The sequence below is a fragment of the Mobula birostris genome, chromosome 12 (genome assembly GCF_030028105.1).
Source record: "Mobula birostris isolate sMobBir1 chromosome 12, sMobBir1.hap1, whole genome shotgun sequence".
Taxonomy (NCBI): Eukaryota; Metazoa; Chordata; class Chondrichthyes; order Myliobatiformes; family Myliobatidae; genus Mobula; species Mobula birostris.
Window position 1 is genome coordinate 100,812,297 of NC_092381.1, and position 25,484 is coordinate 100,837,780.

Genomic DNA, 25,484 nt, shown 5'->3' on the forward strand with positions numbered 1-25,484 from the left:
CCGGTGGACCAGTCAATTTGGGGATTATGGCAGCTTAACCAGGGGTACCCAAGAACTATAGGAGCTTGAGGAGAGGAAGTTAGGTTAAATTGTAGACTCAGAGAGACGGAGTCTCATAGATAAACCTTGAAACTGGAGCTAACTTAGAACAAACGGTTCTAAGCGGTCAGGAAATGTTAGTTATCACACAGGAAAAAGACCAACGATCTGGCAACTAGGTTTTGTAACGCCGGGGTTCTTATACTGCAGGTCCTGATGGAAACTGAATGTGCCGTCATCAAAGAAAATTAGAAGTAATTGAGAAATTAACGGTTGGAACAGTGGCACAATCAAAGGAAATTAGAGGAAACTAGGGAATAAACAAACAGGACCGTGACAATATGCCTCTATTAGGTCACTTCTCATCCTCCGTCGCTCCAAGGAGAAAAGGCCAAGTTCACTCAACCTATTCTCATAAGGCGTGCTCCCCAATCCAGGCAACATCTTCGTAAATCTCCTCTGCACCCTTTCTACAGTTTCCACATCCTTCCTGTAGAACTGAGCACAGTACTACAAGTGGGGTCTGACCCAGGGTCCTATATAGCTGTAACATTACCTTTCGGCTCTTAAACTCAATCCCACGGTTGATGAAGGCCAATGCACCATATGCTTTCTTAAGCACAGAGTCAACCTATGCAGCAGCTTTGAGTGTCCTATGGACTCAGACCCCAAGATCCCTCTGATCCTCCACACTGCCATTAATACTATATTCTGCCATCATATTTGACCTACCAAAATGAATCACCTCACACTTATCTGGGTTGAACTCCATCTGCCACTTCTCAGCCCAGTTTTGCATCCTATCGATGTCCTGCTGTATCCTCTGACAGCCCTCCACACTATCCACAACACCCCCCAACCTTTGTGTCATCATCAAATTTACTAACCCATCCCTGCACTTCCTCATCCAGGTCATTTATAAAAATAAGATAGGAGTCCATACTAGCATGTACAGAAGATTGGCTGACTGGTAGAAGGCAACGAGTGGGTATAGAGGGGCATTTTCTGGTTGGCTGTTGGTCACTAGTGGTGTTCCATAGTGTCTCTATTGGGACTGCTTCTTTTCACATTATATATCAATTATTTGGATGACAGGATTGATAGTTTTATGGCCAAATTTGGGACAAAGATAGATAGAAGGGCAGGTAGTGTTGAGGAAACAGGGAGTCTGCGGAAGGACCCAGACAGATTAAGAGAATGGGAAGATGGAATATAGTGCTGAGAAGCATATGGTCATGCACTTTGGTAGAAGGAATAAAAACGTAGACTATTTTCCAAATTGGGAGCAAATTGGAGGTACAAAGGGACTTGAGAGTCCTCATGCAGGATTCCCTAAAGATTAACTTGCGGGTTGAGTTGGTGGTAGGGAGGGCAAATGCGATGTTGGCATTCGTTTCAAGAGGACTAGAATATAAAAGCAAGGATGTAACACTGGGGCATTGGTCAGACTGCACTTGGAGTATTGTAAGCAGCTTTGGGGCCCTTATCTAAGAAATGATGTACTGGCATTGGAGAAGGTGCAGAGATGGTTCACGAGAATAATCCTGGAAGTGAAAGGGTTAATATGTGAGAACTGTTTGATGGCTCTGGTCCTATACCCACTGGAGTTTAGAAGAATGGGGGGGGGGGATATCAATGAAACTTATTGCTCATTGAAAGGACTAGATAGGGTGGATATGATGAGGATGTTTCCTATAGTGGGGGAGTCTAGGACCAGAAGGCACAACCTCAAAATACAAGGAAATCCCTTTAGAACAGAGATGGGGAGGCATTTCTTTAGCCAGAGGGTGGTGAATCTGTGAAATTCATTGTCACAGATGGCTATGGAGTCCAAGTCATTGGGTATATTTAAAGTGGAGTTTGGGTTCTTGATTAGGAAGGGCATTAAAGGTTACAGGTTGAACGCAGAAGAATGGCGTTGAGAGGGAAAATAAATCAGCTGTGATTAATGGCTGTGTAGACCTGATCGGCTAGATGGCCTAATTTTTGCTCCTATGTCTTATGGTTTTGTAGTCTTAATGCACTTTAAGGCCTCCAGTACCTCCTCCCTAATCATTTGTATGTGGGCCAAGGCAACACTACTCATTTCCCCCATTTCCTTAGCTTCCATCGTTTTCTCCATAGTTAAATCTGAAGGGAAATATTGGTTAAGATTCTCACCCATTGTCTTTAGTTCCACAAACAGTGGCGTAGCGGTTAGCATGATGCTATTACAGCTTCAGGTGTTCCGGAGTTAAATTCCAGCATCCTCTGTGAGAAGTCCCTGTACGTCCCCCTTGTGGAGTGTGTCAGCTCTCCCTGGGTGCTGCTGTTTCCTCCCACAGTCCAAAGACCTACTTGGTGGGTTAATTAGTCATTGTAGATTGTCCTGTTATTAGGTTGGGTTTGTTGGGGGTTGCTGGGGTGACGTGGCTTGAAGGGCTGGAAGGGCCCACTCCGCACTGTATCGCTAAGGTAACAAAAAATAAAAACAGACAGCAATAGAATATTCTCTCCTTTTTACTCTTTTTATACTTTACTCTTCATGCACCTATGGATTCTCTTAGGATTTTGATTCTCCTTGCTTGCCAGGTCCTTTTCATATCCTCTTTTTGCCCTCTTAACTTCTCTCTTAAGTACTCTCCAACCCCAGGAGAGTTTCCCTCTGAATCCCACTGACCAATTTAATCAGGTCTCCTTCATGAAGTGCTGCTCTGATGTTGTGGGATTTTTCCTCCCATTTCCCCCGATTTTCTGCAGTTCCCATCTGTCTAGTGATGAGCAGGAAGGAAAGCCAGACTTGTCAGTCGATAGCTAGGTCCCTCCACTCCTCACACTCGGTGCTGGGGCTTCTACTACCACAAGCAGACAGTGAGAGCAGGTCCATGGTGAGGAAAAGCCCCTACCCTACACGTAGGAATTGCAGATTGGGTATCTGACAGTGGGATGGAGGTGGTGGGATGTTGGGGTGATGGGTGGTGTGGAAGATGGGTTGTTTGGGTGATGGGTGGTGTGGAGGATTGGATGTTGGGGTGATAGGTAGCTCGTCAAATCAAAACTCACCAGTACAGTGAGGTATGTTGTGGGAGAGAACTGGCAGCTCAGGGGTTACTCCACTCATAGTAGAGCAGAACAAGGCCAGCAGTATGTATCCCTCCTGCCTAACCACTGATATAATGGGACCTCTCCCGACAACAATGGGAGCCAGCGAGGTGCACAGTTTCCATCTTAGAGTGTTTCCGTCAGGAGACTGATGGCGCAAACATTCTGGGTTTTCTAGGGGAATAGAAGCTATTATTTTCAGCAAGTGTGCGGACAGAATGTCCCCTCTCCCTGTACCATGAAATGAGAGAGCTGCTCCATTTGGCTGGCAGCTGTGCTCTGAAATCATTGCTCTTGAGTCACCGGCTGAATGAAGCCTTTGTCAGCAGGCTTGATCCCGTCCCAAGTGCTACAGCTCCAAACTGCAAACAGGGTCGGCTCTCGCTTCCAAAGGAAGTGCAAAAGAGTTGATGGGTCGGTTCGGAACGTAGAACAGTGCAGCAGAGAAGCAGGATCTCTCACCCACAATGTCTGTGCGGATCATGATACCAAATTAAACGAACTCCTGCCTGCACATGAACCACAATCCTCTGATCCCTGCATACTCAGGTGTCTATCTATCAGTTTTTTAAAATGCATCTAACAGACCTGCTTCTAACATTTCCCCTGGCAGCACATTCCAGGCACCCACCAGTCTCTGTGTAAATAACTTACTCCACACATTGTCTTCAAATTTCCACCATCACTTTAAAGCTATGCTGTCTATGATGACTCAGCAATAGTTGGGTGTATAAAGGGACGACAGGAGGATGAATACAGGACCCTGGTGGAGGACTTTGTCAAATGGTGCAATCTGAATCATCTGCAGTTCAACATCAATAAGACAAAGGAGATGGTGATGGACTTTAGGAAGACTAAGCCTACATTGCTCCCTGTTACTATTGACGGTGAGGACATGGATGTGATGAGGACCTACAAGTACCAGGGGGCGCACCTGGGTGACAAACTTGAGTGGAGTACTAACACGGAGGCTGTGTACAAGAAGGGACAGAGTCGTCTCTACTTCCTAAAGAGACAGGTCCATTGGAGTATGCAGGCCTCTCCTTCACACGTTCTACCAGTCTGTTGTCGCCAGTACAATCTTCTATCTGCTGGTGTGCTGGGGCAATGGCATCAACACGAGTGATGTCAACAGGCTCAATAAACTGATTAGAGGGGGTGACTCTGTTATAGGGGTCAAACAGACACAGTAGAGACTGTGGTAGAACAAAGGACCCTATGGAAAATCCTGGCAGTTCTGGACAATGTTTCTCACCCTCTGCATGCCACCTTGGCTAAACAGAAGAACGCGTTTAGTAATAGACAACTGCAATGCTCCAAAGAGCGCTATATGGCTTACTGTCAGCCATTAGGCTCTCTAATGAGTCAACCTATAGCCTGGGAAGTGATAACCCATTTCTGTTAGACTGTTAGAGGTAACTTATTTTTTATTCTTTCTTACTTCTTTTCTAGTATTTGTATATTTGTGCACTTGTAATGCTACTGTGACACTGTAATTCCCTTTGGGATCAATGAAGTAACTGTCTATCGATCTACTTAGTATTCAACAGTATTCCAGCACCCTAGGGTCCAGTTGGGGTTTGCTCTTTCTCTGGCTAGGTTTTGGTCAGAGTTGTATTAACCCAAGATAACTGTGCATGGAAAGAAGCAAATGCCCAAAGGACCAGATGCATTTCTGCCTCCTCACCCCTGTTGATCTGTCTCTGGGTCCTTGACAGTCACTTCCTGCAATAAACTCACATAGTCAAATAGCTTGATGTTCTGGAAACTCTCTGTAGGACACAGAGGGGATCCTCCAACATTTCAGGGTGATGGCCTTTCATCAGGCCAACAGGGACTCTCAGACATGAAATATTAACCCCATTCCTCTCTTCTCAGTTGCTGTCTGACCTGATAAATATTTCCAACTCTTTTGTGTTAATGTTGCAGGCTTCCAGAGTCTGCAGCATTTTGATATCCAGCATGAGGTTGCAATTGCCAGAGATTGCTGGGATCTGTTCTCAGCTGTGAGCTGGGAGTTAGAGTGGCTGTGGCTGGTTCAGAGGCTATGTGAGACATAGAGTATGGAAGTGGGTCATCCGTAGAGACCATGAAACACCCATTTACTCCTGAATCATTGAGATTTACAGCAGGGAAACAAGCCCTTTGACCTTGCCAACCAATTTGCCTAAATGAGCTCGTCTCATTTGTCCACCTTTGGCCCACGTCCCTCTAAATATTTCCTATCCATGTGCCTATCCAAATGTCTTTTAAATGTTGTAATTGTACCCACCTTTACCACTTCCTCTGGCAGCTCATTCAACACACCCCTCATCCTCTGTGAGAAATAATTGCTCCTCAGGTCTCCTTTCCAATGTTTCCCCTCTCACCTACAACCCATGCCCTGTAGTTGTATATTCCCCCACTCTGGGGAAAAGACTGTCGCTGTTCACCTTACCTATGCCCATACTAATCCCATTTTTATTCTCCACACATTCCGGACCCTACCACTCAAATACAGACTGGCAACAATTTTTAGTGGTCAATTAACTTGCTAACTTAGGTTATTTGGATGGAGAGCAAAGTAGCCGGGAAAAGCCATGTTGCCACCTGTGGTACAAACTCAAAGAGACAGCACAGCATTGAACCTGGGTCTTTGGAGCTGTGAGGCAGTGGCACTACTGGGCCACCCACTATCTGCCCAAAGAAAAGTAGGAATTGGAGCAGCAGGGTGCCAGTGGCCGAGGCCCAATCAGTTGGAGAGAACCTCTGTAGCTGGTGAAAGCTGCGGAGTGGTAGGCAATTGAGGGAAGGAAGATGGGGTAAGAGAGGACCTTTCTCAGATGTACAGCTTAATTGTAATTAGTAAGTCAGCACAGATGCACCACAAGGCTGTGGGCTTAGTCTCCTGCTCTACTGTCTTTACACTTCTGACTGTGAAGCCCAGCCCAGCTCCAATGAAATATTTACGTTTGCTGCTGACACCACTGTCATTGGCCAAATAGAGGTGGTGACGGATCAGCATGTAGGAGAGAGAGAGAAAATCTGGCTGAGGGGTGTCACAACAACATTTCACTCAATGTCAGCAAGACCGAGGAGCTGATTATTGACTCCAGGTGGAAGAAACCATAGGTCTTTGTGCCAGTCCTCACCCGGGAATCAGGTGGAGAGGGTCAGCAACTTTAAATTTCTCAGTGTTATTCAGAGGATCTGTCCTGGGCCCAGCACAAAAGTGCAATTACAAAGAAAGCACAGCAGCACCGCTACTTCCTTAGAAGCTTGTGAAGATTTGGCATGTCATCTAAAGCTTTGACAAACGGCTATAGATGTGTGGCGGAGAGTAAGTTAATTGGTTGTGTCACAACCTGGTGTGGAAACACCAATGCCCTTGAACAGAAAATCCTACAAAAAATGGTGGATATGGCCCATCTATCGTGGGTACAGCCCTCCCCACCATTGAGCACATCTCTAGGAAGCGCTGTCACGGGAAAGCAACATCCATCATCAGGGACCCCCACCACTCAGGTCATGCTCCCTTCTCTCTGCTGCCATCAGGAAGAAGGTGCAGGAGCCTCAGGACCCGCACCATCATGTTCAGGAACAGGTATTATCCCACCTAAACATCAGGCTTTTGAACCAGAGAGGATAACTTCACTCAACTGCACTCACGCCATCACTGAACTGTTCCCACAATCTATGGACTCACTTTCAAGGACTCTTCATCTCATGTTTTCGATATTGTTTGCTTATATATATTTTTTCTTTTATATTTGCACAGTTGGGTGCAGTCTTTCATTGATTCTATAGTGCTTCTTGGACCTACTATATATGCCTGCAAGCAAACAAATCTCAGGAATGTATATGGTAATGTATACGTACTTTGATTATAAATTTACTTTGCACTTTTAAATTGGTTTATTATTGCCACATGTATTGAGATACAGCTTTGGTATCCATACAGATCATTCCAAACATGATGACATTCAGATAGTGCAAGGGAAAGCAATAACAGAATACAGAATTTTGTGTTTCAGTTAATAGACAATAAGATGCAGGGGTCATGACGAAGTAGTTTTGTGAGGCCAGGAGTTTGCTTTATCATTGAAGAGGCCTGCTCAATAGTAGTGTAAGAGTGGGATAGAAGCTGTCCTTGTGCCTAGTGGTGCATGCTTTCAAACTTTTTTATCTTTTGTCCAATGGAAGGGGAGAAAGGAGAGAGTATTTGGGTGGGTGGTGTGTTTGAGTATGTTGGCTACTTTCCGGAGGCAGCGAAAGTGTAGGCAGAGTCAACGAAGGGGATCCTGGTTTGCAGTGTGTGCCAAACTGTGTTCACAACCCTCTGCAATTTCTGGCAGTCTTGTGGAGAGCAGTTGTCATACCAAGCCATTTTGCATCCAGATAGGAGCCACAGCCGAGAAGCTTGGCCAAAACCAGCTGGGTTGTTGACACTGAGGACATCCTAGGGTATTGACAGATGGCTCAGGTCGGCATTCAGTCTGGGGTGGTGCAGTGGAATGTGCTGCATGGTCAACTGAGGCAAGGAATACAGGATAAATGGTCAAGCCTTGCCTGTCTGAATGTCTCCAAAACAACGTGATTATATCTGATTCCACCTCCTCTGCCAGCATGTTCCAGATAATCAGCCTTGAACCTCTGCCTTCTTGTTTTTGATATCCCTTCCATGGGAAAAAAGATTTTGACCACCTATGCTATCTCTGCCACTCATGATCTTGTACACATCTTCCAACTCTCCCCTTAGCCTCCTTTACTCAAGAGAAAACAAGCCCAACTTTCCAATCTCTCCCCAGAATAAAGACCACAATCCAGGCAACATCCTGGTGAATCTTCCTTGCACTCTCTCCAGCACAATCACATCCTTCCTATAGTGCGGTGACAAGTATGTACACAAATCTCCATGCAGCATAACAAGTACCTTGTAAAGTTGAAACATAACGTCCTTTTATATTCTATGTCCTGACCTAAGAAGCAAGCATGTCATATGCCTTCTTCACCATCCTACTGACGATGCCTTCCTCACCATGCTGTTTTCAGGAAGCTTGAATTTTTCTACCTTAGCCTCAATGTTCCTTAGTGCTCTATGATTACTGTACATGTCCTACTTCTGTCTGAATGTACAGAATGCATTACTTCACACTTATTGGGATTAAATTTCATTTGTCAATTCTCCGTTTAACTTTCCAATAGATCTATATCCTGTTGTAGTGTTAGCCAATCTTCCTCATTATGTACATCAACAAATTCTGTGGCATCTGTACACTTACTAATCATACCTTCTGTATTAATATCCAAGTATTTCAAAAAGGTTGCAGCACTGATCCTTATGATACACCACTGGTCATTGATTTGAAAATCAGTAAAGTATCCTTCTTTCACTACCACCTGTTTGGTTTTGGCAGGTCAATTTTAGAACTAATTGGCCAGCTTGCCCCAATTTCACAAGTCTTAACCTTCTGGACTAGCCAATAGTGAGAGCCCTGGTCAAATCCCTCACTAAGGTCCATATAAATAATACCTATCACCCTGCCTTCATCTATCTCCCAGGAGATGTTACTTTCTACAATAACATTTGGGCTGGCGCCTTATCAAGTGCCTTCTGTTAACTTCAAAAAATTGGTCAAACAGGATTACTCACCCGCAGAACTGCCTTAAGTTTTTCTAAGTGACCTCTCTTTACAAATTTCTTCTAGCAGTTTCTCAATGACATATCAAGCTAACTGGATTATAGATTCCTTCACCTCTTTATACTGGCTATCCCCTTTCTATCTTTCAGTCCAGAAGAAGGGTTCTGACCTGAAGTATCAATTGTGTACGTTCATCTGCAGATGCTGCTTGGCTTGCTGAGTGTCTTGTTTGTTGTTGTAGATTCCTGCTTTCTATCCCCTTCTCCATTTGGATGAAGAAGTTCCATTTGTTCTTTTTCCAATCTTATGAAGCCTTGTCCAAATTTTGGAAAATTTATACCATGACATCAACCATCTCACAACAGGCATAAGGCAGGTAATTTCAGGCCAGTAAGTCTACGATCAGTATAAGTAGTGGGGAAGCTAATGGAAAAGAGATGTGAGGGACACTATAACTTCATGAAAGCTGGTATTGATCTGTAATAATCAGTACAGATTTATTGGTAGGAGATCCTGTTGATACAGTTTTTTGGAGAAGTCACGCTATGTATTGGTGAGGATAGTCTGGTTGATATGGTCTGTAGAGACTTTGATGGGGTCCCATATGCGACACTGATACAAAGTGTTAATGCCCATGGGATTCAGGGCAAAATGGCAAATGGCTCCAAAATGGGCTTGAGGGTGCAAGGTTGCTTTTATGATTGAAACCTTATGACCGGTGGTGCTGGAATCCCTATAGTGTACATTCATAATTAGCAAACAGGAGGGCAAAATTGCAGGCTCAGAATGATATTGATCAGCTGGTCAGTTAAGCAGGGTAATGGAAAATATAATTTAATTCTGTTAAATATGAGGTGAGGACTAATATGCCATCAATGATAGGGCACCAGGGAGTACTGAGGAACAGAGGAACCTTGACGTATAAGTTATAGACCCTTGAATGTGGTAACACCAATATATAAGGTGGTGATGAAGGCATATAGGATGCTTGTATTCATTAGCCAGAGCATAGAATACAGGTATAAGAGCAGGGAGATTCTGGTATAGCCTCATAAAATATTGGCTAGGTCATAGCTCTGTACAGTTCTGGCCATAAGACCACAATATATAGGAGCAGAAGTAGGCCATTCAACCCCTTGAGTCTGCTCCGCCATTGAATCATGGGCTGATCAAATTCTTCCAGTCTCCCCATACCCCTGCCTTCACCCCATACCCTTTGATACCCTGGCTAATCAAGAACCTATCTATCGCGGCCTTAAATACACCCAATGACTTGGCCTCCATAGCCGCTTGTGGCAACAAATTCCACAGATTTACTACCCTCTGACTAAAGTAATTTCTCCACATCTCAGTTCTAAATGGACGTCCTTTAATCCTGAAGTTGTGCCTTCTTGTCCTAGAATCCCCTACCATGGGAAATAACTTTGCATATCTAATCTGTTCAGGCTTTTTAACATTCAGAATGTTTCTATGAGATCCCCCCTCATCCCCCTGACCTCCAGGGAATACAGCCCAAGAGCTGCCAGACGTTCTTCATACGGTAACCCTTTCATTCCTGGAATCATTCTTGTGAATCTTCTCTGAACCCTCTCCAACATCAGTATATCTTTTCTAAAATAAGGAGCCCAAAACTGCACACAATACTCCAAGTGTGGTCTCACGAGTGCCTTATAGAGCTTCACCATCACATCCCTGCTGTTATATTCTATACCTCTAGAAATGAATGCCAACATTGCATTTGCCTTCTTCACAACCGACTCAGCCTGGAGGTTAACCTTTAGGGTATCTTGCACAAGGACTCCCAAGTCCCTTTGCATCTCTGCATGTTGAATTCTCTCCCCATCTAAACAATAGTCTGCCTGTTTATTTCTTCCACCAAAGTGCATGACCATACACTTTCCAACATTGTATTTCATTTTCCACTTCTTTGCCCATTCCCCTAAACAATCTAAGTCTCTCTACAGGCTCTCTGTTTCTTCAACACTACCCGCTCCTTCACCTATCTTTGTATCATCGGCAAATTTAGCCACAAATCATAATACCATAGTCCAAATCATTCACATATGTCGTAAAAAGCAGCAGTCCTAACACTGGCCACCACTTTATATTAAGGATGTGATTACACTGAAGAGTGTGCAGAGTAGATTCATTAGAATAACACACACGAAACGCTGGAGAAACTCAGCAGGTCAGGCAGTGTCCTTCAAAATGAACAAACAGTTGACGTTTTGGGCTAAGACCATTCTTCAGGACTGGAGAGGAAGGGGGAAGATACAGAATGAAAAAAGGTGGGGGGAGGGGAAGGAGAATAACTACAAGGTGATAGGTGAAACCAGGTGATTAGGAACAGTAAATGGCTGGAGAGGAAGGACTCTGGTAGGAGAGAAGAGTGGACCACAGGAGGAAGGGAAGGAGGAGAAGACCTAAAGGAGGTGAGTAGCAGGTGAGAAGAGATAAGAGGCCAGAGTGGGGAATAGAAGAAGAGGGGAAGGGGGAGGGATTTTTTTTCACCAGTAGGAGAAATCAATATTCATGCCATCAGGTTGGAGGCTACCCAGATGAAATACAAGGTGTTAATCCTCTACCCTGAGGGCGGCCTCATCTTGGCACAAGAAAAGGTCATGGACCAACATATCGAAAGGGGAATAAGAATTGGAATTAAAATGTTTGGCTACTGGGATGTTCTGATTCTCCAGACTGTTGTCTGGGATGGAACATTTCAGTTTGGAGGAGAGACTTGATAAGCTGAGTTAGTTCTCCCTGGTGCAGAAGGGCTGAGAGGGAACTGATTAAAGAATAAACTCCAACAGATTGTCAGAAAAGTCACTGGGTCATAAAAATATAATCTTAATGAATTCACATCAAAGTTGCTGGTGAACGCAGCAGGTCAGGCAGCATCTCTAGAAAGAGGTACAGTCGACGTTTCAGGCTGAGACCCTTACTAACTCTTCCTTCAGTTAGTCCTGACGAAGGGTCTCGGCCTGAAACGTTGACTGTACCTCTTCCTAGAGATGCTGTCTGACCTGCTGCGTTCACCAGCAACTTTGATGTATGTTGCTTGAATTTCCAGCATCTGCAGAATTCCTCTTGTTTGCGATCTTAATGAATTCAATTGTTTGAATAATAATTCACACAAGATGGTGAAAGTATCTCTTCAACTGAAGATCGAATATTAAGTGATGAAAAGCATTTTCTTTATGACTGGGTACAAGAAAGTCATGCATCATACTCTGTTTTAGAAAACCAGTGGTAGGTATTATAGGGTCATAGACGGATACAGCACAGACCCGGTCATTTGGCCCATTGAGTCTGTACGACCATGAATCACCCTTTTATACTAAACCTAAAGTAATCCTTTCATTATTTTTCCCTGTTATATAAAATACTGGTGGAGATGCATTTGGAGTATTGTGTGCAGTTTTAGTCACCCTGTATAGGAGAGAGTGCAAAGAAGATTTATGAGTATGTTGCCAGGATTTGAAGAGTTTGGGCAGGTTGGGACTTCATTCCTTGGAATGTAGAAACCCGAGGGAAAACCTTACAGAGTTATATAAAATCATGACAGGCAGAAACAGGGTGGAAGATAACAGTCTTTTCCCCAGGGTAGGGACGTCCAAAATTAGGCAACATAGGTTAAGGATGAGAAGGGAAAGATTTAAAAGGGATCTGAGGGACTTCTTCATCTAGAAGGTAGCCATATATATCCATACATACAATATGGAGCTGTCAGAGGAAATTGTTGAGGCAGATACAATAACAATATTTAAAGGACATTTGGATAGGAAAGGTTCAGAAGATTATGGGCCAAATGCGGGCAAGTGAGACTCGCTTGGATGATTAGCATGATCGCTCAGAATCTTACCTATCTTCCACATATCCTACCCCACATGGACCATTCAACCCACCGCTGGAACCTAGGTTGGGGGAAGCTGGTCCAGTGTACACGGTTGGCCAGTTGGTGGATTCACTTTGTCGTGGATGAGATGTTCGTCGCGGAGTTCCACTGCATACATCTGCTCATCCTGGGCTGTCGGGTGCCAGCCGTAGGAGGGGAATCCTGTCAGACACCTCCCTGTCTCCACCCAGCTAACGGGAGTCACCTGCCACTCATTTCCAACTCATCACCTGCAGCCTATTTGAACCCAGCTCTCATCGGATGTCCTTGTTCACCTGATGAACCATCCAGCCAGAACCAGTTGCTCCTAGCCTTCAGTTACTTAGTTGCCTGTGGTGTTTGGTATCTGCTCCCTCTTGTGGCCCTTCATGGCTTGTTATTTTTGCAGTCTATTATTAAAGTTATCATCATTGCTGAATGGTCTCTGCTGCTTTGCCTTTGGGTCAAGCCTCCTCTAATTTCCTGATGGTCATAGAGACATACAGCACAGAAACAGGCCCTTCAGCCCCACTGCTCCCTGCTGACCAAGATGCCTATGTTTGGCCCACAGCTCTCTAAACTTTTCCTATCATGTGCCAATGTTACTGTTCTACCCGCTGCAACCACTTTCTCTGGTAGCTCATTAAACTTACACCATCTAGTTCATACTTTGCAACCCTGAAAAAAAGACTATGCATCCGCCCTATCTATGCCCCCCATGATTCTACAAATCTCTTATAAGGTCACCCCTCAGCTGCCTTCAATCTGGGAATGAGACATCCTGGTGCTGTGGTTTCCTGGGATTGAGATGCACTGGCACTGAGATGTCCCAGGAATTAGATATCCTGTGACTTTGAGATGTCGGCTGTCCAACAACTGCAACCACCTTCCTTTTATCAAGGTTTGATTCCAGTCGTTGGAGTGTTTTCATTTTGATTCTCATTGACTGCTTACTGTATCTTGTTAAATACTGTTTGATGTCAAGGGGAGTCACTCTTAACTCTTATTCATATTTAGGCTCAGGGAGTGAAACGGTCCAGAGCAGAATGGTGCTGGCAAAACCTATACTAGGTGTGGGTGAGTAAATGACAATCAATGTACTGCACATTAACACACACAAAATGCTGAAAGAGCTCAGACAGCCAGGCAGCATCTGTAGAAAAGAGTTCCATCAATAATTTGGGCCAAGACCCTTCAACAGATTTCCACCAGCATTTCGTGTGTGTTGCTTGGAGTTTCAGCATCTGCAGATTTTCTCTTGTTTGTGAAATGTACTGCACATGCTGAAAATACCAAATAGAAAAATATAAACAGAAAATGTGGTCTCATTGAAATCTATTGAAAGACTGAGAGCAGGTGTTCCCAACCTGGAGTCCACGGACTTCCTGGTTAATGGTAGCGGTTGATGGCGTAAAAAAGGATGGGAACCCCTGGCCTAGAGAGAGTAGGCATGGAGGAGATGTTTGAAGTAGTGAGAAAATCTTGGACAAGGGACATAACATCAGAATAGAAGGACATCCCTTTAAGACAGAGAGGAGGAGTAATTTCTTTATCCAGAGGGTGATGAATCTGTGTGCTCATTGCCACTTTATGTGGAGGCTAAGTCATTGGGCATATTTAAAATGGAGGTTAATGAGGATGTCAAATGTTAGGGGGAGATGGTATGAGGATGGGGTTAGAGGGATAATAAATCAACCATAATGGAATGGAGGAGCAGACTCAAGGGCCGAACAGCCTAATTCTGCTCCAATATCTTCTGGTCTAATCATCTTTCTGGATGGCATGCAAATGAAAGTTTTTCACTGTACTTTGGTACATTTGACAATAATAAACCAATACTAATTACAACCAGACTGAGTAGATCAAAGTCTGCAGCACTGTCATTGTAGTAGGATTACAGAACTTTGATCTGATCCATGAGATGGATAAGATAACTTAGCTCTGTCCACTGCCTGTTGTTTTTGCTGTTTAGTCCTGTGTTGCAGGGTCATAAGACTGCCATCTCAATCTTAGTTAGCCTTAGTGCCACTTTCCATATATCCCTCTGCAATCCCCTCTGATTCTCTGCACTGATGATAATGGTAGAGTGAGGAAGGTGCTAAGCCTTTGACAACAGGTGATACTTGTTAGTGACCATGTGTGGCATCAAGGACCCCAAGTCAAACTCTCCATTGAGGGAAAAGACGCAATGGCTGGAGCTGTTGTCACACAAAGGAAAATGGTTATGCCCGTTGAAGATATATCATACCAGCCCCAGGACATCAGATCAGAAGATCCTCAGGGCAGTGTCCACGACCCAGATACCATCATCTGCTTCATCAATGACCTTTGTCCCATCAGGAGGGAGGATGTTCACTGATGGTTACACAGTTCATTTCTATTCAGAACTTCACAGCAAATGAATCAGGCAGTATCCATGAGATCCAGAAAACAGGCACAGGCTGATAAGTGGAAGTAATATTTGCATCATATAGGTACTAGGTAATTCAAAGCCAAGATTGGACTCATAAGCCACTTGAGATCCCATAAGTAGATCATCGGAATGAAGACCATCATCCTTGACCTCGAGGGATAGCCACAATGACAACTAGATAATGGAATGGCTACCTCCAACAAGAGAAACTAATCTTCAATCCCTGACACTCAGAGGCATTCCCATTGCCAGGTCCCCCACCATCAACATCATGGGGGGAGGGGTCCCCACTGGATCAACCACAGAAACACTGGGTATACTGTGGTGAGTGACTCACCTCCTGACACTTTTCCACCATCTACAGTTCTCTCTCTCTTCTGCACCCATTAGGACTGTGTCTTATTCACCTCCTCTTTGCACCTCCGGGTGAGCCAGCTGTGATTAACAAGTATTGCCCACCACCCCTCAACCAGCAGCAGCACAATGAGTGTCACTCGGTCTCCCTCACTCCTCACTCTGTCACAGACCATCCCTGTACTTACCAGCTCTCACTCTCCTTTAGAAATTCAAGACAAAATTGAAGTTAGTTTCTCAAGTGTCCTAATTCTGACGAGAAGTGATTGACCGGAAATACGGAGTATCCTAGCCAGGGTGTGGAGGCATGTCCAGTAGCTTCCCAGAGCTCAGGCAGACAGGCCACGATCCTGTGAGCTCCGTGCTCTACAGGGATATGCTGAAGCCACCGGAGGTTGGGGCAGTCACATGTCTCTCACGCAGTCAGATGGCTTACCTCCGGGCTGCGTCCATGCTCCTGCATCCAGCTGCAGGACACACCACATGTGCTGATACCTCCCAATGCAGTTCCAGGTCTGGCCTGTGACCAGCGGTGCTCGTCAATGCTGCCTCCTGTTCACCAGCAGGACTGGAGAAGCAGGCAGAAGGGCAAGGACTCCTAAGGCTGGGAGGTCCTCTGGAGATGCCTCTAATGGAAGGACAGGCAATCTTTCATTGGCTGGATATGGCACTCAGAGTTCCCAGAAAACTGCTGAGGAATCATTGCCCTGGCTAGGTCACAAGTCAGAGGCCTCTGACTGACCCACACTGCACTGCGGTTCTCAGTTACCTGTGACATGCATGAATGAGGCTGATCGCGCCAGTCGTGCTACAGAGGCTGACCTGAAGGGGAATGAGTGACGTTCTCAGCCTGAAGAGAACTCTCTGCTTCTAAATGCAAGGTGCAACTCATGGCTTAGAGTTCATGAGAGGCATCAGCAGACCGAGAAGGTCCCAGTGAAATGATTCCATGATGTTGTGTAGATATGGTAAGGATCTTTGCAGGGAACTGTTCTGTCACTTTCAGCATCTGATACTCCCCTACCATGCACACAACCTTCTCTCTCAGCACCCTAGGCAGGAGGTTAATGCATCTGTCCTCAAATTCAAACCAGAGTAACACCTGTCTCGTCATCGTATGTAACGCACTATCAGAGTGCAGCATTACCTGAACAGGTAACAGGAGGTTTCAGTCTCTGTGTGAGTAGAACATGGAACACAGCACAGTACAGTGCCTTCAGTCCACCATGTTATACTAATCCAAGATCAATCTAACCCCTTCTACACAGCTCTCCATTTTGTTCATCCATGTGCCTATTTAAGAGTCTCTTAAATGTCCCAAACGTATCTGCCTCTACCATCACGCCTAGCAGCGTGTTTGTTTATTTCTTATTTTGATTTAGAGATACAGTGAGGAACAGACCTTTCCAGCCCAATGGCCCGCACTGCCCAGCAACCCAGCTATTTAACCCTAGCCTAATTACAGGACAATTTAAAATGACCAATGACCGGTACGTCTTCGGAATGTGGGAGGGTACCGGAGCACCCAGAGGAAACCCACGTGCTTGTGGGGACGATAAACAAACTCCTTACAGACAGCTCTGGGATTGAACGCCAACACCCGAGCGTAATAGCGTCACAATAACCACTACACTACTGTGGCATTCTGTGCAAATACTATTCTCTGTGTAAAAGAATGGCCTCTGACATTTCCCCCTATGCTTTCTTCCAGAGACTTTAAAAGTATGTTCATTCATGTTAGCCTGTCCCCTCTAACTGTGCCTCTTCTCTGCTTCTACCACGGCACTTAAGAAGGGAAGGCCTTGGCGAGTAGGAATAAGGAAAACCTCAAGGCGTTCTACACGAATGTGAAGAACAAGAGGCTGACTAAAGTGAGGGCATCCTCACTGGTCACAGGAGCAGTACCAGAAGATTAGAAGATGGTGAATGTTATTCCTTTGTTCAAGAAAAATAATAAGAATTATAGACCAGTGAGTCTTACGTTAGTAGTGGGCAAACTATGGGAGAGGATTTTAGAGACAGGACTTATGAGCATTTGGAGAAGCACAGTCTGATTAGGGATGGTCAGCGTGGCTTTGTGAGGGACAGGACATACTTCATGAGCCTGACTGCATTCTTTGAGGAAATGACAAGACAAATTGATGAAGCTAGAGCAGTGAATGTGATGTATATGGATCTTAGTAAGGCTATTGATATGGTAGGCTCTTTCAGAAAGTCGGGAAACATGGGATCCAGGGAAACTTGGCTGTGTGGATTCAGAATTGGCTTGCCCACGGAGGGCAGTGGGTGGTTGTAGATGGAGCGTATTCTGCCTGGAAGTCAATGACTAGTATTGTTCCAGGAACCCTGACATTTGTGATTTTTATAAATGACTTGGATGAGGAAGTGGAGAGGTGGGTTAACAAGTTTGCAGATGACACAAAGGTGGTGTGGATAGAATCATAGAATCAGAATCAGGTTTAATATCACTGGTATATGTTGTGGAATTTGTTGTTATGTGGCAGCAGTGAAGTGCAAGATATAATAATATAAAACTATAAATTACAGTAAGAAATCTGTTAAGATTTCTCATGAGAAATGAGACCATGGATTTGCGCCTTGGAAGGTTTCCAGGGCGCAGACCTGGGCAAGGTTGTATGGAAGACCGGCAGTTGCCTGTGCTGCAATTCTCCCCTCGCCACACCACCGATGTTGTCCAAGGGAAGGGCATTAGGACCCATACAGCTTGGCACCGGTGTCGTCACAGAGCAATATGTGGTTAAGTGCCTTGCGCAAGGACACAACATGCTGTCTCAGCCAAGGCTCAAACTAGTGACCTTCAAATCACTAGACGAATGCCTTAACCACTTGGCCATGTGCCAACACTATATTTATATATATTATTAGTTATATATTATAAGACCATAAGACAAAGGAGCAGAAGTCGGCCTTTCGGCCCATCAAGTCTGCTCTGCCATTTTATCATGAGCTGATCCATTCTCCCATTTAGTCCCACTCCCCCGTCTTCTCACCATAACCTTTGATGCCCTGGCTACTCAGATACCTATCAATCTCTGCCTTAAATACACCCAATGACTTGGCCTCCACTGCTGCCCGTGGCAACAAATTCCATAGATTCACCACCCTCTGACTAAAATATATATATAACTAAATAAGTAGTGCAAAAAAAGAGCATAAAAAGGTTAGGTAGTGTATATGGGTTCATTGTCTGCTCTCAGAAATCTGATGGCAGTGGGGAAGCTGTTCCTAAAATGTTGAGTGTGTGTCTTCAGGCTTCTGTACCTCCTCTTTGATGGTAGCAGTGTGAAGAGGTCATATCCTGGGTGATGATGGATAATTGCCTTTTTGAGGCATCATATTTTGAAGATGTCCTCAATGACAGGGAGGCTTGTGCCCATGATGGAGCTGAATGAGTTTGTAACAGTGGTCCCTCCAGAAAAATGGTAATTCAACTGGTCAGAATGCTTTCCACAGTACATCTGTAGAAATTTGCTAGAGTCCTTGGTGACATACCAAATCTCCTCAAGCTCCTAATGAACTACAGCTGTTGTTGTGCCTTCTTTGTAATTACTTCAATATATTGGGGCCAGGATAGATCTTCATCCAAGAACTTGAAACTGCTCACCCTTTCCACTGCTGATCCCTCAGTGAGGACTGGGGTGTGTTCCTCAGCTTCCCCTTCTTGAAGTCCACAATCAATTCCTTGATGAGAACGTAGTGCAAAAATTGTCATAGGTTACAACGGGACATTGATAGGACGCAGAGCTGAGCTGAGAACTGATAGATGGAGTTCACCTGGAAAAGTATGAAGTGGTTCACACTAGAAGGTCAAACTTTGAGGCAGAGTACACTGTTTATGGCACAATTAACCATTTAATGCCTAATGGGGTGGAGACAGAGTCAGCTACATTCAGGTGAACTAAGGGAGTCGTATGTAACAAAATGGAGGGCTACATGGGAGGGAAGGGGTAGGTTGATCTTAGAGTAGGTTAAAAGGTTAGCACAACATTGTGGGCCAAAGGAGCTGTACTGTGCTGTATTCTTAACAATCTGCTGGATGAATCCAATGGGTTGAGCAGCATCTGTGGGGAGAAATGCACAGTTGGTGCCTCATTGCTCCACATGCTCCAGTTATCGTTTGTGGCCCAGAAGTACTGGGGAGCTGGCACTGTAGATCCCCCCCACCCTCACTCACCTATTGCTCTCCCCGCAACAGGGCACTCCAGCCAATGTGGTCCTTGCCACTTTCTATCCAGGCCTCATTCCTGGAGTGGAGTATGAACCTCTAGATCCCTCCCAAGCTCTTGCTCGCTGCCTGTGGCCTCAACCCTCCTCGATCCAGTGCAGCCCTGTAATGAGGATATTGTTGAGGGCTGAAGTCAGTCGGATCCAGAGTGGAGGTGGCTGTTACCCCACCAGCCACTAGGTGTCAGCCACTGTTCAGCTTCCCTTGCTTCAATCGTGGGTTCAAATCCCACGTTCAGCACACGTTCAGCCTGGCAACAGTACAGCTCTGAGCGAATCAGTGCACGGCCTGTAGGCCGTTGGGGAGAGAGTGGGGGAGGGAGCCTGGGGGGATGGATAGTTATTGCGAAGGAGGCCTACAGGAGGATGTTAGTGAACTTGCAGATTGAACAAATGAAATCCAACAGAAATACATAAAATGAGGAACATTTTTGGATTGTGAATAGGGAGGGCACATTACTGGAAGCTGAGGGAATGAGTTGCAAGCAGGAATAACAAGATCTCAGAGTATAAGGTTGCTCTGCAGGTTAGCAAGGATTTAAAAAAAGCAGATTTAGCCACTGCCATTTGCTTGAAAGTAGTGAGGTTTTGCCGAAGTTGCATAAGTTGATGCTGGGACTGCCCCATGAGCAGGCCTGTTCTGAAAGGGTTGATTTATTATTGACGACAGAGTTAAAGTTGTGTCTTGCAGGTCAAATCAGTATTCCGTGATTAGCACGAATAAGGTCAAATCAGTAAACTGCATTACCACGAGTAAGGTCAAACAATGAAAATGCAGAATAAAGTGTAGGCAGACAATTTAGGCTTTAAATTGTGGAATGATTATAATAGAAGCAATGAGTGAACCTGCAGGGAGCAGCTTGCAGCAAGTTGTCATGTTCCAGCCAGCCTTATGCTGATCACACTGGAGCGGGGTTCTGAGGTGATTAACGGGAGGGTGAAAGGGTGAACAGAGTGAATCTCTTTGCTTTTGTGTAAAGGAGATTGAGGGGCGACTTAGCTTAAGATCTTTCAAAGTGTGCAGGCGTTGCTAGAAAAGGCTGTAATCGCCAGTGGTTAGATCAGGAAGAGCAAAGCCAACATGATAGATTGGCTGCTGAAGCAGCAACGTGGGATCACACTGTCTGTCAATGTGTTCAGCTATATAAATCAGTTACAGATATGGGTGGAGAAATATCAAATCTGGGCAAGTGTGAGCTGTTAGACTTTGGGAGGTGCAACATAGGGGGAAAGTACACAGTTAATGACAGGACACTTAACAAGTGTAAGGACACAGTTGATGTACAAAGGGATCTTAGGGTCCAAATCTATTGATCCCTGGAAGTGACCACAGCAGTAGATAGAGGGGTAAAGAGGGCCAATGTCATGCTTGTCCTCATTGGTCATGGCATTGAGTAAAAGGGTCAGGAAGTCATGCTACAGTTGCAGGAGATTTTGGTTTGGCTGTCCTTGGAGCATTGTGTAAATTTCTGGTCACCTCTTTGCCAGAAGGCTGTGGAGGCTTTAGAAAGGGCATGGAAGAGGTGCAGAGAAAATTTTTTCATGCAGAAGTGGTGAGTGCCTGGACAGGCTGCCGGGGTAGTGGTGTTCAGAAGGTATTTAGATAGGCACACGAATGTGCAAGGATTAGAAGGACATGGTTTATGATCGAGCGAGAGGGATTATTTAATTCAGCATAATGTTTGGCACAGATATTTGTAGGCCGAAGAGCCTGGTCATATCTGTACTGTTCAATGCTCTTTGTTTGTACCCTTTGCTTCATCTGTCTGCACCTGCAACTCATTGCAAATTGGGTGAAGAATGCCCATAAATGGGCCTTCACTTGTGGAACATGGTTGCCAAGTGACCAAGGTTGAGAATTAAGTATTCCGGGAAAACTGGGAACAAATGAGCGGGAAAATGGGGAGGGGAGTGGTATTGATTTTAAATGATGGGATTAAGACAATAAAAAGAAAAGATTGCAGCTGAGGAAATCAAATGAACAATGAGTTTGAAGCTGTGAGGAGCTGAAATATCAGAAGGGTTTACACAGGGCCACAGTCAGTGGTAACACTGATCGATCCAGAAGGTAGGCGTGCAGATAAAATTGAGCTGCTGGAGGAACTCGGTGGGTCAGTACTATCTGTATGAGGAAATGGACATACAGTGTTTCGGGCCAAGATCCTTCATTCAAATCTCGTCTCAAACCATCTGTGGATATTTTCGTCCACAGATGCTGCCTGACCAGCTGAGTTCCTCCAGAAACTTGATTTATGCTTCTGATGTACCTGTAACAAGGGCTATGGAAGAAACACAGGCGACTTCAATCCACGTGTAAACTGGGTAAATCCTGAATGCTTCCAATAACTTCCCTACCACTGATTTTAGGCACACAGCTCTACATTTACCAGGCTTTTCCCTGCTTCCTTTTTGAAAAGGGTCACTGCATAATCAGTCTTTCAGTCATCTGGTACCTCGCTTGTACGCAGGGTGGATTTACAAATCTCAGTTTGAGCCGCAGCAATCTCCTCCTTTATTAGCAGCTGGGATTTATCCACCTTCAAATCTGCATTCAGTATCTCATTTTTATTTATGAGACTTGCACTGGACTCACAAACAACAAAACCAGGTTCAGTCTGCCTTGTCACCGAAGGGTTTCTTTGAGAGACCTGCATCTTTTTATGCTGCTCCACCTCCGCGTTCTGAACCTTCCCCTGGGTTTAGTAATGAAGACTCTTCAGGCAAGCAAAGGTGCAGAGTGATGGAGGGAGGAAGGAGGTGATGGGGAGAGGGCAGGCCAGTGGAAGGGGAAGGGCTGTAAGTGGGGTGAGCAGGAGAGATGGAAGAAGAGGAAAGAGAGAATGGAGGGGAGTGAGGAGGGGGTCAGGGGGCACAAGCTGGTGATGATATAATGGGAAGGAAGGGGTATGTGTGAGGAGGGAGGGATGGAGGGGAAAAAGGGGTGAGTTGAGCGGAGGGGTGGAAAGAGGGAGATGTTGAAATGTGGAGGGGAGGGTGAGGGGGTAAAGGAGAGGTGAGTGAGGGTGAGAGGTGAAAAGAGGGAAGGAAAGGAAGAGAGGTGATAAGAGGAAGAGGAGGGACGGTGGGGAGGAGGAATAGGGTGGTGAGGATATGGAGAGGAGAATGCATGGATGGGGGGAGGAGAGAGACAGAAAGTGGAGGTGAGGATGAGTGAGTGGTGGAGGGGTACAGAGGGGAGAGAAGAGGGAGAGGGGAGGGGTGAGTTAGTGTGAAGTGAGAGGGATGGTGAGGAACGTAAGGGGGGTGTGGGTGGATGAAGAGCAAGTTATCTCTCATGAGCTGTATCCCACCTTCCTCTTGGAGGCTGTTGATGAGACCTATAGGCCTGCACCATTCTCCTCACATGCCCATCATCTCCCCTTAGATTCTTGCCCTCACCCACATACCAGAGGTAACTTGGCCAATTAAACTACCAACCTGCATCTAGAGGAAGAGGTACAGTCAACGTTTCGGGCCGAGACCCTTCGTCAGGACTAACTGAAAGAAGAGCTAAGTAAGAGATTTGAAAGTGGGAGAGGGAGGGGGAGATCGGAAATGATAGGAGAAGACAGGAGGGGCAGGGATGGAGCTAAGAGCTGGAAAGTTGATTGGCAAAAGGGATACAAGGCTGGAGAAGGGAGAGGATCATGGAACGGGAGGCCTAGGGAGAAAGAAAGGGGGAGGGGAGCACCAGTGGAAGATGGAGAGCAAGCAACATGAGATGGGGTAAGAAGGGGAGGAGGGGTATTAATGGAAGTTAGAGAAATCCATGTTCATGCCAACAGGTTGGAGGCTACCCAGATGGAATATAAGGTGTTGTTCCTCCGACCTGAGTGTGGCTTCATCCGTACAGTAGAGGAGGCCGTGGATTGACATATCAGAATGGAAATGGGATGTGGAATTAAAATGTGTGGCCACTGGGAGGTCCTGCTTTCTCTGGCGGACAGAGCGTAGGTGCTCAGCGAAACGATCTCCCAGTCTGCGTCAGGTCTTGCCAATATATAGAAGGCCGCATCAGGAGCACCGGCCGCAGTATATCACATCAGCCACGCTCAGGTTGGAGGAACAATACCTTATATTCCGTCTGCATAGTTTCCAACCTGATGGCATGAACGTTGATTTCTCTAACTTCCGTTAATGCCCCTCCTCCCCTTCTTACCCCATCCCTTATTTATTTATTTATTTATTTATTTATTCCCTTTTTTTCTCTCTCTGTCCCTCTCACAATAACTCCTTACCTGCTCTCCATCTTCCTCTAGTACTCCCTTCCCCCTTTCTTTCTCCCTAGGCCTCCCGTCCTGTGATCCTCTCCCTTCTCCAGCCTTTTATCCCTTTTGCCAATCAACTTTCCAGCTCTTAGCTCTATCACAACCCCCCTTGTCTTCTCCTATCATTTCCGATCTCCCCCTCCCCCTCCCACTTTCAAATCTCTTACTATCTCTTCTTTCAGTTAGTCCTGATGAAGTGTCTTGGCCCGAAATGTTGACTGTACTTCTTCCTATAGATGCTGCCTGGCCTGCTGTGTTCCACCAGCATTTTGTGCGTGTTACTTGAATTTCCAGCATCTGTAGATTTCCTCATGTTTGCGTTTTTAAACTACCAACCTACCTGGTCAAATGGAGAGTATGCAATCTCCTCTGAAACATGGAAATTCCCCCTTCATAACTGAAGAAACCAACATTGAGTCAAGTCCTTCCTTGGCATCAGGATGGTTTGAGGGAATGAAATAGCTTTGAATGCAGTTCCCAGTGCAAGGACCTTCAGTGAGAGTGGGGTAAGGTGACACAGTGAGAGACAGCCTTCAGAAAGGCAGTGAAGTTCTGTTGTCAGGAACGAGAGTACTTTCTTCAGTGGACTCTCTGTTCCTTTCAAGGACTTTCCAAGGTTAAGCAAATGTTTTGCTGAAGTCAATGTTTGTGGCTTTGTGTTCTGAGCTTTCCCTGCTCCGGATAAGTGCCCTTCCTCCAAGGAGGGACGCTGTGGATGGAGGGCCCAGACCAGAACTAGAGGGAGGAGCTTAGGAGGATCAATGGTGCTTAACGGTGACTCCTTTGCTTGCATTTTTGGAAACAGCTCTATTTCCATCCTTAATATCTCTATTTTTCCCTTTCAGGCTTCTTTTGAAGACCCTGACCTGGAGCTATACACTGACTACAGGTCTTTGTGGGAATGGGACCTGCTCTCAGGGTTTCATGAGTGGCTGTTATTCAGCGCGCCAAAGGTGTGGCCTAAGAGCTCAGCTCACCTTCGGAGGACTGAGATTTAATGGCTCTGGAGATGGGGGATCAGAGGTCGGTGTCCAGGCAGGAGATTGGTGTTTTGTGGGAGATGGAAGATCTAAGGCTATGTGCCCAGAGACTTGAGATCTTTGGGCACAGAGCTCGGAAAAAGAGACATAACAGACTTTTAACATCATAAACCAGTGAATTGTTTATTATGTCTCCCCTCTCGCTGTGAAATGGAGACACCTCTTTCTCCCTTATTAGGGAGTGAGAGAGCCTGTGGTATGTCGAATATCGGGTGAACAAGTAGTCTTTGGGGTTCTGTAAGTCTGTGTCTTTGCTGTTGCTTTGCTCACGCTTGAGTGCTCGGTGGCAGGTGCTGACGCTTTTTTTTGCCAGTGGGGGGAGGGGGGATCGTTGCTTGCTGCCGCTTACACACGGGAGGGAGGGGAGCTGGGGAGGACTTTGGGGTTCTAACATCTAACTGTCATTCATTCTTTGGAGCTACTGCTCTGTTTTCATGGATGGTTGTGAAGAAAAAGTATTTCAGGATGTATATTGTATACATTTTATTGAAGTTAAATATACCTTTGAAACCTAAACACATGCCAGGAACTTTTAATGCACTTGCTGAT

At 45.4% G+C, this 25,484-nt stretch overlaps 1 long non-coding RNA gene across 2 annotated transcripts in view; it reads left to right on the top strand.

The window, feature by feature from the left end:
- LOC140206150 (uncharacterized) overlaps nt 1-25,284 on the top strand; it is a 72,361-nt gene extending 47,077 nt beyond the window's left edge. For both annotated transcript variants that reach the window (XR_011888073.1, XR_011888074.1), the window contains exons 4-6: nt 6,878-6,963; nt 13,633-13,692; nt 24,741-25,284. This is a non-coding gene — a long non-coding RNA (uncharacterized lncRNA). The remainder of the gene's footprint in view (nt 1-6,877; nt 6,964-13,632; nt 13,693-24,740) is intronic.
- Nucleotides 25,285-25,484: the final 200 nt, after the last annotated feature.